A 15714-nucleotide genomic window follows, 5' to 3' on the forward strand; every position below is an offset into this window, starting at 1 on the left:
GTCTTGTTCTGTTTTTCTCTCATCCACTTTTGGTTCTTCTTGAATCTAGGGAACGTTAACTCCAACAATTGCATATGCTCCCTAAGTAGAAGAACAAGATAACCAATCAGCAAGATTAATCAAATGCATAAATGATTGTAGGTATTGAAATGACAAAACCGAAAAAACAATAGCTAGTGTTGAAAACACTTACATGAAGTATGGCTGAGCATCTTCAGTATTACGTAATACACAAAGGTGTGCTAGCATCAACTCCTTTCCATAAACTGCTACCATGGTTGCGCCTGATAATGGTTTGCACTGTTTGTAGTGTTCAGGTTGGCTTGTACAGGGAATTCCCACAGTGGTAGCATATTCTTCAAGGATACGATCTGAACAAAACTCTATAGCTTCTTCAACAATGTAATTCTCAGCAATACACCCCTCAGGAAATTGTCGATTTCGCACATACCCTTTGAACACTTTCATGTACCTCTCAAAGGGGTACATCCATCAGAAAAATACCGGACCATACCACTCAACTTCTCTAACAAGATGAACTATTAAATGAATCATTACGTCGAAAAAGGAAGGTGGGAAGAACTTTTCCAGCAAACAAACTGTATCAACCAAATCTGCTTGCATTTGTTTAAGTCTTGAAACATCTATGACTTTAGTACAAATTGCCTTAAAGAATAGACAAAACCGAATAATTGCATACCTAACCGGCTTCTCTAAAACTGATCTTATTGCAATTGGGAGAAGAAACTGAATCACCGTATGACAATCATGTGATTTAAGACCAACCAGTCTTAAATCTTCCATCGAGACCAGATTCCTCACCTTTGAAGAGAAACGGACAGGAACTTTCATACCAAAAAATGAATTGCACATTATTTTCTTCTCTTCTACCCGCAAGTTCCAACTACCTAAAGGTAACTTGGCCTTTTTTGGACCAGGTGTAGGCTTCAAATCAGTTCTGATGCCCATATCAACCATGTCCAAACGAGAAGCAGCTCCATCCTTTGTCTTCCCGGGAATGTTCAAGAGGGTACCAATTATAGCATTGCAGCAATTCTTCTCAATGTGCATCACATCAAGAATATGTCGTATTGGAAGATGTTTCCAGTAATCAAGTTCAAAGAAAACTGATTTCTTTTTCCAGCAAGGTCTAGTCTCTTCAGCACCCTTGTAAGGGGCAAAAGGGTTTTTTTTTTTCCCAAACCTTGTGTTTAAACATTCAACTCTTGACAACACTTCCTCTCCACTTAATGGTGAAGGGGCAACATCTTCCTCTATGGTATTGTCGAAGGCAGCAGCTTGCTTGCGATATGGATGATGTCTCGGCAAAAAATGGCGATGCCTCATAGATGCCATTTTCTTACTATGTTTCAACCTATATGGTCGGGTTTCGTTGACACAAATAGGACAAGCATTATATCCTTTGATAATGCTGCTCGAGAGTTCCCATATTCAGGAAAATCATTAATAGTCCAAAGTAGGACTGCCTTGAGTGTAAATGATGCTTCTCTTACAGCGTCGTACACACCTTCAACTCTCTACCACAGTTGTTTCAAATCATCTATTAATGGCTGTAAATACACGTCAATATCATTTCCAGGCTGTTTCGGTCCAGATATTAACAATGCTAACATCATGTGCTTCCTCTTCATGCATAACCATGGAGGAAGGTTATACGTAATGAGGATAACCGGCCAGCAAGAGTACCGACTACTTAAAAAACTATGGGGATTAAACCCATCTGAGGAAAGGGCTAAACGAAGGTTCCTAGCTTCTCTACCAAATTCTGGCCACTTTGTGTCGACCAATTTCCAGGTCGGTGAATCTGATGGATGCCGCATCATGCCATCTTTTTTCCTATTCTCAACATGCCAAGTCAAGTCCTTTGCTGTCTTCGTTGATTGGAACATCCTTTTGAATCTTGGGATTGGTGGGAAGTACCACAATACCTTCCCAGGCAGCCCTTCCTTCTCAACTTTATCCCTTCCCAGTTTCCATAGTGATTCACCACAGATCAGACAGCTTGTAGCTTCAGAATGCTGCCCTCTATACAACATGCAGTCATTTGGACAAGCATAAATCCTTTCATACTCCATCCCTAGTGCTGCAAGTGTTTTTTCTAGCCTCATATAGAGAACCGGGTACCTCATTCCCTTCGGGAAGCAACATGCCAATCATGACTAGCATGTCGGAATAACAAGCATCACTCATTCCGTGTTTTGCTTTCAAGTTGAACGTTTGAATAAGACAGTTCAGCTTTGTTGTCTTTGTACAACCGGGGTACAAAGGTTTATCTCCATCTTCCACAAACCTTAGAAACTCATTCGAGTCACTAGTTATCTCCTCATCTTCACTTTCCCCCATATCTTGGTTACAATTCATATCTACTGTTTCAGATTCACCTACTCTATCGGTATTCTTGACAGAAGGTTCTCCATGCCATTTCCAATTCTTATAACTAGTCACAATGCCATTAAAAAATACATCGTCCTTAATAACTCTAATGGAAAATCCATTAGTGTTACAACACTTCAAACAAGGACATCAAATATTTGATTTGTCGGCAGCATTCGCTGAAGCAAACTTAAGAAAATCCTCAAACCCTATTTGAAACCTCAACGATCTCCTATCAGCATGCATCCATCCTTTTTCCATCTTATACATACACAAAAACAACAATTAGGAACTAAACTACGACCTAGGATCATAGAGCACTGAACTCAATACATCTATATATAATGTATATGTATATAGGTACATAGAACCAACTTCATTCATAAACATACCAATTGGTTAAACTATCACTTAAGATCAGCATAATTCAATTCTATACCATCCATCATTTTTCCATATATATATACACATATTCAACAGCTAGGAGCTAAATTTAGCATCATCATAGCATCTTCAAACTAGGTCACCACATGCATATAAACAGATACAAACAACCAACTAAATTCATCAACATACCAATTAGCTAATTTAACAAACCAACTATGTTATTCACATAAAACATACCAGAAGATTACTGCTTACCTTAATTTGCTCAAGTCACAGCCTAGCTAATCACCACTCCCAGTACTCCAACCTTTCACTACAGAAACAACAATAGCAATGATATCGAAAGAAATGTTACATTAAAATATTATGTGTAATTGAATAGTTTATATTCCTCAGGCATTACCTTGTAGTCTTGTGGATTTAGATACCACCAAAAGAATTTTCCTATAGGGATCACTCCAGAGCTTCAAGCTACTGCAGAAACCTTTTCGCAGCCTAAAATCACCAACAAACAGCAAACCAAAAGCAAGTGAAATTAAAGGTTTGAAGGGGAAAAAAAAGGCTAAAAGAGAACAAGTACCGTAAAAGGAGGCATTTTTTATATTAATGTCTTTTGTAGATTTCTCATTGAACACAATCCATTAACAGAGATTAATGGACAGAATAACTCAAAAGCAAAACCAACGCAGTAATAACTCTTCCTCGGATCTTCAAAATCAAGAGTCTATTTTAGAAAAAAGAAATTGATATTTCCAGAAAATGAAGTCAGGACTAAGACCTTGATGCCATATTTGACACTCCATGAAATAGTCCAAATCACTCATTAATGTATGTTGAACTAACAACTCAGATGAAGAAGTCTATATATAGTTTGATACCTTCAAAATTTGCCACCACCAATTGCATATCAAACAAACAAACAATAATAAACAAATTAACACCCTTATCACCGAAAGCATGAACAATGAAGCAAAAAAGCAAACCCATATTCTCAATTTCCACAACGGAAGATCAAACAAACCAAAATCCAAAAACCCAATGTCACCAAAAAGAAAAAACAACTAAAAACCCCCAATTTCCATCCAAAGACTGCAACTTCAAACAAAATCCACAATAATCGAACCCATAAGAACTCAAATGGAGACAATATTCAGATCCAGATGCAATTAAAAACAAAGAACCTATCATATCAGAGAACCCATCAAGACTTGATGAAATTAAAAACAAAGAAGAACTTACAAGGCAAGAGGGATAAAAAGATAAGCCGAAAATTGCAGAGTGCGACCGACCAAGCAATAACCCGAACTTGTATACTCAAGAGGTGCTTGGAGATGGTTCTTGCGTTACATGAAAGCTCTATCAGTCATGCGTTTGTCAAAAAGCATAAAGAATCAAAGTGTTGGCAGAAGCCAACAGAACAAGTTGAAAGGCTTGGAAGATTAAAGAAATAAATTTGGCGGTGGCTTTCTAGTCTTAATCAAACCTAATCAAGGTGAACAAGACAAAAGGTTCAACCTTGTGGTCTGGAGGGTTCCAACAAAAGAAAAGAAATAAAATTAATGAAAGCAAGCTTTGTTTCTTTGTAAATGAAAAGAAGAAGCTTTTGCGTGCCTTCAGTCCAAAAGTATCAAATTGAAAACAACATCGGAGTTTAGAGGCAATAATTATCAAGCCACAATGAAAGGCTAGGTGCTTTGTCTCTCCAGAACATTAACAATCAAAAGAGTGAACTGACAATAAGAGTTCATATGATTCAAACCTTAAAACTGGGCAAGTGAAGCAAATTTGGTCACACTGTGTTCTTGTTGAGAGACGGGTTTCAGAAAACTTGTATACCCAAAGCTAATTTGCCGAAATCGCTTACCCAAACTTACTTTACCCAAACTTCTATACCCAAAACTTCCATACCCAAACTTGCTTTGCCTGAATCGCAGGAGGATGAGAGTGTCTTTCAACTTGAGAGGGTGAAAGGGATTGAGGGTGGATTGAGGGATTGAGGTTCATGAGAGTGAGAGCGTGCGAGGGAGAGATTGACTGAGAGTGAGAGGCGTCGCAATTGTGTTTTTAGATCTAGGGTTGATTTTTTTTTTTTTTTTTCAGCTAAGGGAAAGGTCCTAGCTAGCAAAATGAGTGGGCCGGAAAGCCCGAGTTATAGCCAAGAGGGAGCGAGGGAATACTTTAGATTAATTAGGGTTTGTTTCCCATTTACTCAGACAACATATGAATGTTGTCCTAATTTTCCACTTTTTCGTGCGAATTTATCAGTTCTTTCAGATGACAGATATCTGTCGTCTTAATTTTCTAACTTACTAAAAAAATGAAAAAACTGAAATAGTATGGATTCTCATACTATTCAGACAACATAATTAATTTATATGTCGTCTAAAGAAATTTAAAAGATTCAGACAACAGAAAACAAAAATTATGTCGTCTGAAATGTGTCGTCTGAAGACATTATTGGCATAGTGTCAATACTCTTACTTGAGCAATTTGATAACTATCTTTGACAGTCTTTTTGTTGACATCTCTGTAGTCAATCACCATTCTAGCTTTTCCTCTTAGATTTTCTGCATGATTTCTCACGTAGAATGCTGGAGCATGATAAGGGCTAGTGGAATGTTGAATTAATCTCTTGTTCAGGAGATCTTCAATATCTTTCCTGAATTCTTTTTGATCTTCCACTTTGTACTGAGGAATGGCTTTGACATGACAAATGGCATTCATGTCATGTAATCTTAATTCACAGACCACTGGGTCTTTTTCCCAAAACTTCTGAGGGTCTACATCGATATTCTGCTTTAGTAGTTTCTTGATTTTCTCAAGAGTGGGAATTTTTTGAGACTCAAGCTTATTCTGGAAGTGCTTGAGGTTATGCTCATGAATGAAACTAGCTTCTTCATCTGCGCTAGTTGTTTCTTCTTCTTCTGAAGATGATTCTGCAACAAGTAGTTCTTCTTGTTGTTTGATTTGGAGGATGGTTTCAAATTTGGGTGTGTTGGGGGTAAGATCACCACTATTCTGTTGCGATCTCTGATATTGTGTAGTAAAGTTTGGACCTACTACACTTTTGGCCTGGGTAAGCCTGTCTGCCCAGTACACCCTTTCTCCTTTTCTAAAGCCTATCGCTTCTTCATCTTGGATGAATCTCTGTTGGAGAATAAAATCATTTCCCAACAAGAAATCTGATCTTTGGCCTTTAGATTGCCAAACATTGTGGATGATAAATGTTCCTCCACCAATGGAGATATGAACATTTTTTGCTACTTTGTTCATTGTAAGGTGACTTCCGTCAAAGGTAACACCAGTAGCTGTTCTTTTCTTCTCTTCTTTCCAGAGTTCTTCTGGAATTGCAAATCTTTTTGCAACAGTAAATCCTGATCCATTATCTACAAATGCGTGTAGATGATATTTTTTATGATCAGGGAATTTTAGTCCGATCTCTATGTAGTTGCTGTATCTGCTAGTAGAGACGACCTTCGATTGTTAAAGCTCATTTTCCTGAGCTTGTTCCTTTGGAATGAATGGTTTACATTCTCCTGGAACACTTTTTGGTGGTTCCACCAGTTCAAAGGTTTCATCGAGTTTTTCTTCCTCGATTCGTTCAATAACTGTATCATCGAATTTTTCTTCCTCGATTTTTTCTTCCTTTTTTGAAGGAGAGGGTTCCATAGTTGTTTTTTGGAACATAGTTTCTAATTCTTTCTCCTTTTTCTCAGAGAAATATTCTTCATATTCTTGTTCTACCAATTGGCTGACAAGACCATTCTTGGTTTTTCTTCTTGCTTCAGCTATGAAGCATTCTTTGGGGTAAGTCTTTTTTGACTTTTCACAGAACATAGGAAGTCCATTTTTTTCGTGACAAAGGCAGTAGTCACAAACGAATGTACCAGGGTTTACCTGATAAGAAGACGTTATTGCTTCCGTCTTACTTTCTTCCTAGTTTTTGACATATAGGACATTCATCTGTCTAGATTCTAAGTACTCTACTTCAGAATCTGTTTCAGAATCAGATGATTCTTCATCTTCAGACCAGGCAGAATATACTAACCTGTCGTCATCTTCATCATCGGAATACGCTATTTCGTAGCCTTTCATATTTGCTGATTCTACTATATGCTCATATTCTTCAAAGAGAGCTTTAGTAGATCTTTTACCCTTTTCCGGGCATTCATTGGCATAGTGCCCTTCAGCCTTACATAACCAACATCTGCAAGCTTTCTTGCTGGGTTGTTGTTGTTTATGCTGATGATTATTCTTCTTTTTCTTGAAGAATTTCTTTTTCGGATCTTCATCCTGTCGTTTCTTGTAATTGGAACTTTTCTTAAATTTCCAATCTCTTTTCTTATTACTCTTTTTGAATTTTTTAGAGTAATATTTTTCTTTTCTTTTTCTATGGAACTTGGATTCATGACATCCCCAGTTGGTTGGCATATCCAGCATTCCATAACAGAAATTTTCAACTCCTTTGAGTTGTTTCTTAGCCATCTTAGCTCTAAGATTGGCTTTGCATTGCTCTTTTAGTAATTGCCGGATTCTGTCGGCAATTCCCCCAACTGAAAATCTTTCAATTGGTTTTTCTGCTATTCTTTCTCGCACAGCTGTTCTCCATGGTTCAGGGAGTTTCCAGTGCAACAGGTTAACTAGATCAGTATTCTCTAGTTCTCCAATTGTACAGTAATATTCTTGAAATTCATTCAAGTATTCTTCAAAATATCTCATGCCACAAATTTTTAGAGCATAGATATTTGATTTGGCCGTTTCTATAGCCTTCTCACTCAGATTTGAGAGATCTCCACAGAATTGATCATACAAGGGTACTGCAAAATCATACGGAGACTTTGAATTTTTGATTTCTTCAAGCCAATCTTTCCCTCTGGCAGTTTCTTTGAAAGAGAAGTAATACTTCTTTGCTACTCCGGTAAGAGTAGTTTCATAATACACCTGAAGATCTGGTGCTTCAAATTTTCCAAGGGTTAGAGCAGAAGCCATCATCAGGCTATCAACCCATTGGTCAAGAGTTTTTCTCTTGTCTAGAGCTTTGTCTAAATTCAGCTAAATTCCATGAGTGGAAATTGGTATTATGGGTATATTGTCCTCTGGGACAAATCTTTGAGAATTTCTTTCTCCATTTTTGCCCGTAGGAGCTTTCTGAAAGGGAAGTTTTACTTTTCCTTTCTCTCTTGTGATGACTATTTTGGAATTGGAGCTTCCTCCTTCTTCCATTTCAATATCCTGATAGGGAAGGAGTTTTCTTTCCTTTCCTGGTTTGAATCTTTTCATTTTTTCGATTAGTTTTTCTAATCATTCAGGATTTTTGCAGCTTTCTGCTTCATCATAGAGATCATAGAGCTTTTGTGCTCTAAGCATATTGACTGGTCTTTTTAGATCAGCTTCTAAATCTTCTTCTGTGATGGACTCTGAAGAACTTGGTACCACTAACACTAGCTTCTCTAGTGCTGTAACTTCTTCTGAGAAGATTTTTGTTTATCTTGATATTTTTAGGACAGACGTCACTTTTTCTGTGATCGTGAAATTTTAGACTGATATCTCCAGTCTTTCTGCTTTCATAGATTGCTGCTTTGGCATTTTCTGCTGGTTTTTTCGGACCAGACAATTTCCATCCAATATGAAAAGTTACTTCATTCCAAGTAACCGTGTGAATCTGTTGTGAATGGTTCTTCTGACTGGTGAGGAATCCAGTAGTAAGACCTGGAATATTTGATATTCTCGTCTTTGGTTCTACTGTGGTACTAATCAGTTTATAGTATATTCTGTATACTATTGCCAGTTCTTGCATATCTTTTTTCATGGATATGCCATCTGTCTTGACTCTCAGTCTTAGACAGTGAGCTGCATCTTTCAAGCTGGTTGAGAAATTTGGGAAGCAATTGAAATAAGCCACTTGATTGCATAGAGATGCCTCAAGGGTTCCCAACAGACTAGCTTGAAAATCTGTTAGTCTATTGTCTTGTAAGACACAGAACTGAACAGTTTATGCATTCTCGAGCCAAGAGTTTTATGCCTACTTGGACTGCTCCAATATGCATAAATTGATAATTTTTTGTTCTTGCTCGGGCAACTTCTTCAGGAGTGATCATCAGAAGATCTGTCTCTCCTGTTGTTGAGGGGGTTGTAAATTCCAATAATTTGAAGTGGTGGCTATCCAACACATCAAACTTTCCCCTTTTATAGATTTGCTTGAAATCTAATTTTGGAATTGAGGCGTTTTTTTACCTCTTGCTCAATTTCGTTGAATTCGAATTCTTCAGCATTGAGGAGTTGTACTCCTTTCTTTTTCCCGAAGATGCTCATCATTTTGACATCTCTTTTTTTTTTTTTCGGGTCTTCATAACGAATACTAGTTTGACTAGTAGATGGTCCAAGAAAAATCATGTTTGGAACAGGATTCTTCTCAGGTTTTTCTAATGGTTTAAATTGATTAGCTTTCTTTGGTTTTACTGTAGGCACTTTCTTGTCCTTCAGTGTATTATTCATAGAATCCAGCGTTTTTTGCTGTTCATTGATTTTTCTACTAACACTTGTTAGCTTTTCTTCTTCCGTTTTTGGAAGTTCCTTGATATAATCTAGTTTGTTTTTCAATTTTTCTAATTGGTGGATTATAGCAGGTATTTTTTCTAGATGATCTTGATATCTAGATATTTCTTTATGCAGGTTCTGATATTTTTCATAAGAGGATTTTAATAGAGAATTCAGTCTCTCTATTATTAAATCAGACATTGTCCCCATTGGGGATTCCCTTGCTGAGCTCTTTGCAAGCTCTGATACCAGTGATTTGCGGATCTAACCAATGCTCAAATAATCAAGAGGTTTTTGTTCCTCTTTGAGTACATATAAGAGATTTTCAATATCTTCTTCTATTTTATAGATTCTTGTTTGAAGTCTAAAAATGATATCCCAGTAATTGAGAGTTTCTCTTTTAAGACTTTCTCTGAAGTCTTTCAATTTTCTCAACTTTTCTTCTTCTTTTCTCAGTTCTTTGCTAGTATTTTTGCAGATAACATTTAGCTCAAGTCTATCAACAATCGAAATTATGAATAGTAATTTTAACTGTCTACCTTCGAATTCAGAGGATGAAGTTTAGTTGCAATTATAATTTAGATCAATAAATTCAAGATGGGCCCACCACGTTTCATCAAAAAGTAAAATAGGAAAAATAATAGTAAAAGCAAGAAATAGAAAGAGAGAGGGGTAGTCTTGGGATAAACATATAAGTGAAAGGAATAGTTGGGAGGAAAAGAGAAAACTTTTGTGTGAGTGGGGTTGAAAATAAGTTAGTGGAGTGTATGGGATTGTATTTGGTATTTTATGGGTAAGTGTTCATTATCCCTAAAAACTTAGACTCAGTACAGCATTCATCAACCAGAACGAGTACTCACTACACAATTCACTACATAGAGTTTTCATTAAACAATCAGATTCAGTAACGACACCGATCACTTCTTGTCATGGTTATTCATGACATGGTTCTCCATACACTATGCCAATAATGCCTTCAGACGACAGAATTTTTGTTTTCTATTGTCTGAATCTTTTAAACTTCTTCGGACGACATATAAATTAATTCTGTTGTCTGAATAGCATGAGAATCCATACTTTTCATCTTTTTAGTAAGTTAGAAAATTAAGACGACAGATATCTGTCGTCTGAAAGAACTGATAAATTCGCATGAAAAAGTGGAAAATTAGGACAGCATTCATATGTTGTCTGAGTAAACGGGAAACAAACCCTAATTAATCTAAAGTATTCCCTCCCTTGGCCAAAAAAGAAAAACTCGGGCTTTCCCACTCGTTTTGCTATAGGACCTTTCCCTTAGCTGAAAAAAAGAAAACCAACCCTAGATCTAAAAACACAATTGCCGCCTCTCACTCTCAGTCAATCTCTCCCTCGCACGCTCTCACTCTCATGAACCTTAATCCCTCAATCCACCCTCAATCCCTTTCACCCTCTCAAGCTCACACACACTCTCATCCTCCTGCGATTCCGGCAAAGCAAGTTTGGGTATGGAAGTTTTGGGTATAGAAGAACTTTGATTCTTTATATTTTTTGACAAACGCATGACTGAAAGAGCTTTTATGTAACGCAGGAACCATCTCCAAGCACCTCTCGAGTATACAAGTTCGGGTTCTTGCTCGGTCGGTCTCACTTTACAATTTTCAGCTTATCTTTTTCTCTCTCTTGCTTTGTAAGTTCTTTTTTGTTTTTAATTTCATCAAGTCTTAATGGGTTCTCTAATATGATAGGTTCTTTGTTTTTAATTGCATCTGGATCTAAGTATTGTCTCCATTTGAGTTCTTATGGGTTCGATTATTGTGGATTTTGTTTGAAGTTGCAGTCTTTGGATGGAAATTGGGGGTTTTTAGTTGTTTTGCTTTTTGGTGACATTGGGTTTTTGGGTTGATTCTTCTCATTTAGGTTATGGGTTCGTAATTTGGATTGGATTCTACGCTAAAGTTTCAGTCTTGATTTCAATTATCTAACACTACTTGATTTCAATTATCTAACACTACTTTTGCTCTTTGATTTCTGCTAATTTTATACAATTGGGTTATCTGGCACAACAAGTTTAAGCATATTTGATTCAGTGAGCGATTGTGTATAATTGATTTCCTATTATAGTTTGCATAATAGTTTCTTTTGGGTTTTCAGAGGGCAAAACCATTTGGGTTCTGCGGACGAAGAGAAAAGGAGAAGAGACAGAAAAAAGAAAAAAGAAAAAAAGAGGGACGAAGAAAATTTGTACTTGGTCATTGTCTGTGATCTATTGATTAACAATAGAGAATAAAGATAGATACTTGGAATTACTTCAGTCTTTCTATGAAATTCTGTGAAGTGATTGATTTAATTCTACTGAAATGCTTGAATTACAAGGATGCTAATATGTGCATCTAATTGGGTTGTCATTGATTTTGGTTGCAGGTTTTGCATATTGTTACTGTTGGTCTTTCAAGTGATCTATCTCTCAGATCAGTTGTGTTCTAGGGGTGAGTTTTTTTCGTTTGTTTGATGTTATTGTATTCTGCTAATAATCTGAGAAAAGAAAAGTACAATAAAAGCAAATAGAAAAGGCTTTACATCTAAAGATACTATTTTTGTTATTTCTTTTTCATTGTTTAGGTATATCCTTTGGTTTATTTGGAGCTGTTTACAGTAGTGTTAGATAAATTTTTCATATAAGCTTGCATTTCGGAATAATGTATAATGTATATGGTAAGATGTTGTTATATGTTATCTACTCTTTGATTATTGTTGTCGTCACTGTTATATTGGAGACCATTTCAATCAGCTTCTCACTTCTCAATTTGAGAGAGAAAAACTGTGGGGTGGAGAGAGAGCAAAGATATACAGATATGTTGTGTATGACTTTGGTCCACCTGCATGCTTATATTTATAAGAGAAGAGAACCTCTGGGTTCCCTATTATAATCACGTGTAGAGCCTAAAATGCTTCTTTTAATCAGAAAATTGGAAGATCCCTTAAGTACTTTGGTTGTGTTGTGGTCATGGTGTTTACCTGTCCCACGATTTATTCTCATATGTGTTGCGCCGACTTGCTATACTGCTATGTGCTTTCTGGAAAATCATTGCTCTTTTTTTCTTTTCTTTTAAATTGTTTCTTCTTATCATGTGCAGAGACCTGATAAACAAGAACCCATCTCTAACACAAGACACAGTTCCACAAGTGATAGAGTAGACAAAAGGTATGAGTATCCTAATCACTTGTAGTCCATAAATTGCTGATCCAAGAAGTCATGGATAGGTGCTAACTTCTTTTGGAATTCTGCAGAAACTGCCTTGCAGCACAGCTCTCTTCTTTCGATATTGCATTGCTATTGTTGTTGCTGTAGTGAAAGGTTGGAGTACTGGGAGTGGTGATTAGCTAGGCTGTGACTTAAGCAAATTAAGGTAAGCAGTAATATTCTGGTATGTTTTACGTGAATAGCATAGTTGGTTTGTTAAATTAGCTAATTGGTATGTTGATGAATTTAATTAGTTGTTTGTATCTGTTTATATGCATGTGGTGACCTAGTTTGATGATGCTATGATGATGCTAAATTTAGCTTCTAGCTGTTGTATATGTGTATATATATGGAAAAATGATGGATGGTATAGAATTGAATGATGCTGATCCTAGGTGATAGTTTAACCAATTGGTATGTTTATGAATGAAGTTGGTTCTATGTACCTATATACATATACATTATATATAGATGTATGAGTTCAGTGCTCTATGATCCTAGGTCGTAGTTTAGTTCCTAATTGTTGTTTTTGTGTATGTATAAGATGGAAAAAGGATGGATGCATGCTGATAGGAGATCGTTGAGGTTTCAAATAGGGTTTGAGGATTTTCTTAAGTTTGCTTCAGCGAATGCTGCTGACAAATCAAATATCTGCTGTCCTTGTTTGAAGTGTTGTAATACTAATGGATTTTTCATTGGAGTTATTAAGGACCATGTATTTTTTAATGGCATTGTGACTAGTTATAAGAATTAGAAATGGCATGGAGAACCTTCTGTGAAGAATACCAATAGACTAGGTGAATCTGAAACAGTAGATATGAATTGTAACCAAGATATGGGGGAAAGTGAGGATGAGGAGATATCTAGTGACTCGAATGAGTTTCTAAGGTTTGTGGAAGATGGAGATAAACCTTTGTACCCCGGTTGTACAAAGACAACAAAGCTGAATTGTCTTATTCAAACGTTCAACTTGGAAGCAAAACACGGAATGAGTGATGTTTGTTATTCCGACATGCTAGTCATGATTGGCATGTTGCTTCCCGAAGGGAATGAGGTACTCGGTTCTCTATATGAGGCTAAAAAAACACTTGCAGCATTAGGGATGGAGTATGAAAGGATTCATGCTTGTCCAAATGACTGCATGTTGTATAGAGGGTAGCATTCTGAAGCTACAAGCTGTCTGATCTGTGGTGAATCACGATGGAAATTGGGAAGGGATAAAGTTGAGAAGAAAGGGGTGCTTGGGAACGTATTGTGGTACTTCCCACCTATCCTAAGATTCAAAAGGATGTTCCAATCAACGAAGACAGCAAAGGACTTGACTTGGCATGTTGAGATTAGGAAAAAAGATGGCATGATGCGGCATCCATCAGATTTACCGACCTGGATATTGGTCAACACAAAGTGGCCAGAATTTGGTAGAGAAGCTAGGAACCTTCGTTTAGCCCTTTCCTCAGATGGGTTTAATCCCCATAGTTCTTTAAGTAGCCGGTACTCCTGCTGGCCGGTTATCCTCGTTACGTATAACCTTCCTCCATGGTTATGCATGAAGAGGAAGCACATGATGTTAACATTGTTAATATCACCGAAATAGCCTGGAAATGATATTGACGTGTATTTACAGCCATTAATAGATGATTTGAAACAACTGTGGCAGGGAGTTGAAGGTGTGTACGACGCTGTAAGAAAAGAGTCATTTACACTCAAGGCAGTCCTACTTTGGACTATTAATGATTTTCCTGCATATGGGAACCTCTCGGGCAGCATTATCAAAGGATATAATGCTTGTCCTATTTGTGTCGGCGAAACCCGACCATATAGGTTGAAACATAGTAAGAAAATGGCATTTATGAGGCATCGCCGTTTTTTGCCGAGACATCATCCATATCGCAAGCAAGCTGCTGCCTTCGACAATACCATAGAGGAAGATGTTGCCCCTTCACCACTAAGTGGAGAGGAAGTGTTGTCAAGAGTTGAATGTTTGAACACAAGGTTTGGGAAAAAAAATTCTGCCCCTTACAAGGGTGCTGAAGAGACTAGACCTTGTTGGAAAAAGAAATCAGTTTTCTTTGAACTTGATTACTGGAAACATCTTCCAGTACGACATATTCTTGATGTGATGCACATTGAGAAGAATTGCTGCGATGCTATAATTGGTACCCTCTTGAACATTCCCGGGAAGACAAAGGATGGAGGTGCTTCTCGTTTGGACATGGTCGATATGGGCATCAGAACTGATTTGAAGCCTACACCTGGTCCAAAAAGGCCAAGTTGCCTTTAGGTAGTTGGAACTTGCGGGTAGAAGAGAAGAAAATAATGTGCAATTCATTTTTCGGTATGACGGTTCCTGTGCGTTTCTCCTCAAATGTGAGGAATCTGGTCTCGATGGAAGATTTAAGACTGGTTGGTCTTAAATCACATGATTGTCATATGATGATTCAGTTTCTTCTCCCGGTTGCAATAAGATCAGTTTTAGAGAAGCCGGTTAGGTATGCAATTATTCGGTTTTGTCAATTCTTTAAGGCAATTAAGGCAATTTGTAGTAAAGTCATAGATGTTTCAAGACTTAAACAAATGCAAGCAGATTTGGTTGATACAGTTTGTTTGCTGGAAAAGTTCTTCCCACCTTCCTTTTTCGACGTACTGATTCATTTAACAGTTCATCTTGTTAGAGAAGTTGAGTGGTGTGGTCAGGTATTTTTCCGATGGATGTACCCCTTTGAGAGGTACATGAAAGTGTTCAAAGGGTATGTGCGAAATCGACATTTTCCTGAGGGGTGTATTGCTGAGAATTACATTGTTGAAGAAGTTATAGAGTTTTGCACAGATCGTATCCTTGAAGAAGATGCTACCACTGTGGGAATTCCCTTTACAAGCCAACCTGAACACTACAAACAGTGCAAACCATTATCAGGCGCAACCATGGTAGCAGTTTATGGAAAGGAGTTAATGCTAGCACACCTTTGTGTATTACGAAATACTGAAGATGTGCTGCCATACTTCAAGTAAGTGTTTTCAACAATAGCTATCGTTTTTTCGGTTATGTCATTTCAATACCTACAATAATTTATGCATTTGATTAATCTTGCTAATTGGTTATCTTGTTGTTCTACTTAGGGAGCATATGCAATTATTAACGTTTCCTAGATTCAAGAAGAACCATAAGTGGATGAGAG

Source organism: Rosa chinensis, chromosome 4 (genome assembly GCF_002994745.2).
Source record: "Rosa chinensis cultivar Old Blush chromosome 4, RchiOBHm-V2, whole genome shotgun sequence".
In the NCBI taxonomy this organism is placed as follows: domain Eukaryota; kingdom Viridiplantae; phylum Streptophyta; class Magnoliopsida; order Rosales; family Rosaceae; genus Rosa; species Rosa chinensis.